Raw genomic sequence first — 5376 nt, 5'->3', positions numbered from 1 at the left:
CGGTATATATATGGTATACCGAAATTTAGATTCTTCATTTTTTTCTTTCAAAAACACTTCTTTTCTGTGGAATTGACTTTGTCATTCTACGACATTGGTATCCGTTGTCCGAAATTTATACATTTTCCTGCAATTTACAGCGTCCATTTTCTCAATTTGCAGCTGCTTTTTGCAATTTACAGACTTACGAACTTTTTTTTGGGAAACGGGCAAAAATTTATGCGCGCGAATGTGATCCATATAATCAAAGCAACATGGCCTTACATTAAGCGAGGAATGGGAGTTCAAACGTCAGAAATGATCATTCCTAGACATACTACATGGGACGCAAGGATGCTCTCAAATTGGCTGGAATGGAAGATATTATTTGACAAAAGGAGAGATTGAGTGAGGGTGTGTGTAGGGGGGGGTGAGAGAGAGACAGGGAGAGAGAGAGAGAGAGAGAGAGAGATAGAGAGAGAGAGAGAGAGAGAGAGAGAGAGAGACAGAGAGAGAGACAGAGACAGAGAGACAGACAGACAGACAGACAGACAGACAGAGAGTTTAGCCAATGTTTGGAAAGCGATTTGCCTTTTTGGCCAAGTAACTTCCAAACCGAGTCTGTATAGTACATTGTATCATGTGCCCAATGTAACTTGAACATATTTTGGAAGACACAGCTAGTGAAACTGATTATTGGCATGTTGGAGATACCAGCATCAACAATACAGCCCGTGGTACAAATACGACAAGTACAAGCCTTACAAATCCTGTCTATTTCGAATATTTGAATCCCTAGGATGCTCTTCTTGTGAGATGGCCGAGACATGATTAGATAAATAATTATGTAGAAAAACGTGTCACCTGAAATATTGGGAAAACACAAGATCTCATGAGTGAATACACGTTTATGATAAACCCTTATCTACGCTGGTATAGTTCTCCTAACAGATTTTGTATAACTATACTATAGTTGATTCATGGTAAAATTTGTTTTTGAATAACGAAATATGTGTACGATGTTTGTTATCTACGTTTCTATGTCTAATCTACAAAGCTCATATGAAAACCAGGGCCAATAAAATGAGTGTTTCTTATCTTTCTGTGACGGTTTCTTTCTGCGTTCCTTCAGACCCCTGCAGGGCCTACTTCAACTTCAACTTGTTTAGCCCCCAGATAACCCCGCAAGGGGCAAAGCAGGGGGGGAGGAGGTCCCAGGCTAAGGCGGGCAGGCCTCCAGCCTGGCGCGGTATGACTCAACGGTGGGAGCCGTAACCACCGCGCCAGGCAGGGCGTTCCACTCAAGGATGGTGCGGGGGAAGAATGAATGTTTGTGGTACATGGGGCAGCAAGTGTCAGTAGCAGGATATATTTCCCTTCCCATCTAACGTGCTCGGGGCACCTCCTCGATCACGGGACCCCAATTATATGTCCCTTCCGAAAGACGGGTCCAGGCCCAACCGAGATGTTTAACCCAGGATGGAACCAGGAGCTCAACAATGAGGCTGTTACGAGTTCAGCCATAGGGACACCCATGTGTTTTCTTCTAAATTCACGTTTCTCAATTTCATATTTATTTTGAAACGATTCTTTGAGTATCATAAGCTCGATGATAAGAGAGGCTTTTTTAACTAAGCCAAAAGCCACGAGTATGGTTGTCGGCACTTATTCTATTTAGCCGAACGACTACATGAACATCAAAGACTCGGCCAATTTTACCATTGAATAATTCAACAAACACATTGAGAGAAGCAGTATGGTGTTCTGGATTCGATCGTCCAATAAACGACACTAATGTTCTAAAGTCAAACGGCACGTTATGGTCCATGGGATGATGGTAAGGGTAGAACGCTAATAAAGCTGTTTCCTGTACGACATCGAAATGAAAGTCCTAGAAAACGTAATAGGCTGTGAAACGTTAGCTCGTGCTTTGAGCGCCATGGCTGTGGGTTACGATCGAGAAAAGACATGCGGTATACTCTACCCAGGAGACCATTTCAAAACACACATTGAGCTTTCTCGGTCACCAGTAACCAAGAATATACCCTGCTACAGAAACAGCAAGGACACTCGCTGACCTTTGTGCCATTAGGCACTACAAGATGAATAACAACAGTGACGTGCGACAAAAAAACGACTGAAAGCATGCCAGGCAAGGCAAGAATTGAATATGAAATATTTGACATTTGATAGCAAATGTCTTTTCTCTAGCTTTTGAATTGTTATCATACTAGCAGGCATTTTGGTATTCCACGTTTGAACCCCTTAAAACACCGGCGCCTTTCCAAGAACCTGAAATACCTACACAAGTGAATAGAGTTATTTGATATTCTCCAACTGAACAGTTTGTTACAGAGAGCCACAACTACAGAATCCCTTATCGGTGATAAACTCAAATTTGTTATGTTTAATGAGGAGGACGTCGGGGAAAGAGTAGTTGGTAATTTATTCCGCGATTATTCAGGTTATTAATGGGAATTATTTTCAAGCTGCGGCGGGAAGATTGGTTCTTTTCCGTCAACACGGAATCATTACTTGCCATAATTAAAACAACGACGTCGTGAATTGAACTGAAGAATTTCTAGCTGGGGACGGAATTAATCATTTCGTTGACCTTGTAGTTCAAGCTGCATCGATTTGAAGCGGTGTAATTATACATGTTAATGCAGCGAGCGCCACACGCCTGCCACAGGACCCAAACCACCGCGCCGAGAGAGGAATTTGCCCCCCAAGTCATCCCGATTTGTACCTCAGAAATTATTGATATCTCCTAGCTGGGTGATAAGCGCCCCCAATACATAATGAATGATAACAAATCTCCAATTTCTCCACCGAGGATTTGAAATTTACTAGTGGAGGGTCCTGAAAGTGTAAGTAGCGATGGTTATAGAACCTGTAGATAGCAATGTATGAATAGAGAAGGGGTAACAATCGATAAGAGGTCACCAAAGGAGCTGTAAAAGACGTAAAAACTATGGAAACGTAGCGCAGCGGTGATAAGGGATAAAACAAATGCATCCAAAGCCACCCATGATTACGAGATAATTTGACTCAAAAAGAATAAATGTCATTACGTGTTTAAATATTTCATAAACATTTGTATCGTTTCGATATACGGTAGCCTTCCAGAGATATTCCTAATCATACATCGAGGTAGGAGCGTGTTTATCACACTGTCCATCTTGCGTGTGGGCGCGGACTACAGTCCTATCGCAGGCTGCACATCTGCAGGTGTCCTGACCCCTTCCTGGCCAAGACCTGCCCTTGCATGGCCGCAGGCTACCCGGGCAAATTACGATCTCGGAATAAGGTACCGTAAATGCATTTAAGTTCGCGTGGTTTTTATTTCGCGCTGAGACGAAAATGGAGCGTTCGCGGTGGTTTTAAGTTTGCGGCGGCGCTATAGTCACATACTGCTACAGTATCAGACAAAAATGTTCGCGGTGGTTTTAAGTTCGCGGTAAGACGGTCGCCGCGAAAACCACCGCAAACACGTCTGCATTTACAGTATTCCTCAGTGCGTATTTTCTGAGGCCACCTATGCAGCCCTGGAGGATTAGTGTTGTCAGTCTTGCGTGGTGATAGCGATCCCGCGCGGAGCTCGGTCACCTTCGATGGGAATAAAATGGAGAGTATCTTCAGGCGGTCACATTGCACCCCGTTCTACCAGAGGCTGCGACCGCCCTGCAACCGCCGAGCGACCAAAGATTTGGCAGATTGCTCAATAGATTTTTAAAAAAGAGTCTTTTAACACTTTGTGTGTTTTGTTGTCTTTTCAGCAATACTATTTTTTTCAACCTTTATCTAACCTTGAAAGTATACAATATGCACTCTTCGGCCGGGGCCGTTTTCAAGAGTTCAAGGGAGGAGGTCAGAGGTCCTTTTAACATATAGGAACGGACGACCTTCGTGACAATGACTTGAAGGTCAAGGATTTATCGGTTATTTACAGACGTCCCCGAGACCGTGCGAGTACGGTTACCATGTCTCTTTAATGCGAGAATTCATACATCATACATTAATAAATGTCTACCAAAGTGGAATTATGTACCCGATGTTATGTACCCAGGTGGAAATATGTACCCTGATTATGTACCCGGACGGAATTTTTTACCCTGGTGGAATTATATATCCTGGTGAAATTATGTATTCTGGTAGAAATATGTACCATGATGGAATATATGAACCCTGGCGGAATTATGTACCATGTTGAAATCAAAATCATTTGAAAAAAAAAATAAATGTCTACCATTCCAAAACAGACCTCCGGGCATGGACTCTAGTTACTACTTTTTCTGCAGTGTAAGAGACGTTTTATGTACTACATATATGCACCAGGCCAGTCTATAAATCCATAGTAAGCCCGTATCTTTCTGCTCGAAGGGAAAACTCTTGAGAGTTATAACGGTAGGTTGATGACGGGGATATAACATATGAGTAGAATGCTCTAAAGACGTGACGCCATAGACAGCTCCCGAGATGCACATGTATCTACGTAACGTGGTTTATGATTCTCCCTATGGTACGTAATTTTCCATTATAGACATGTAAACATTTAATCTAGGAGTACGTGCACTTCATGACAACAATTCTCTTGGGAACTCTGTGTAAGTTTCGAGATGCCCTATATTACAGAAATGCATAAGTGATTTGTATTTCAGGTGTGGTGTCGTGTTGTGTTGAAATATATTCTTCCTTAATAAAACTAAAGCAAGAGCTATCTACCAATCAAAAATCACGATCATAGCATGTCCAGATATCAAACACAAGACGGGTTTTGATATACACGAGATATCAAAACCGGAAGTTCTGATGCAGTACCGTAGAGAGTCGCTACGGGGCTCATTATCAAACTTGACATTTGAAACGTTGATGAAGGTTAGACATCCAAGTAATAAGATACGCCAAAATAGTCACTCAAGCAACTGGATACAATTTTAAAACAGTTAGACGTTTCAGACAGCATCCGCTATCTTTCGTCAGTGACTAAGGCAAGACCTGGTTCTACCAGATCTTTCCTTAGTCATTGACGAAAGATAGCGGATGCTGTCTGAAACGTATGACTGTTTCAAAATTCTATCCAGTTGCTTGAGTAACTACCTGGTTCTACCAGATCTTTCCTTAGTCACTGACGAAAGATAGCGGATACTGTCTGAAACGTCTGACTGTTTCAAAATTCTATCCAGTTGCTTGAGTAACTATTTTGGCGAAACTTGACCTTTGTTCTCTTGACCCCTACCGCCTATAGAATATCGCAACGATTCATCCACAACTTCTAGGGTTATGCCGTCCACAAACAGAAACACAGGCACACAGAAACGGCACAGAAAACGTAAGATCCTCGGCGAAGGTAAAAACAAACATTCAGCAGTATGAAACTCGGCTTTGAAAGATGCA

This window comes from Branchiostoma lanceolatum, chromosome 14 (assembly GCF_035083965.1).
Source record: "Branchiostoma lanceolatum isolate klBraLanc5 chromosome 14, klBraLanc5.hap2, whole genome shotgun sequence".
In the NCBI taxonomy this organism is placed as follows: Eukaryota; Metazoa; Chordata; class Leptocardii; order Amphioxiformes; family Branchiostomatidae; genus Branchiostoma; species Branchiostoma lanceolatum.
Note: the sequence above shows the minus strand (reverse complement) of the source record.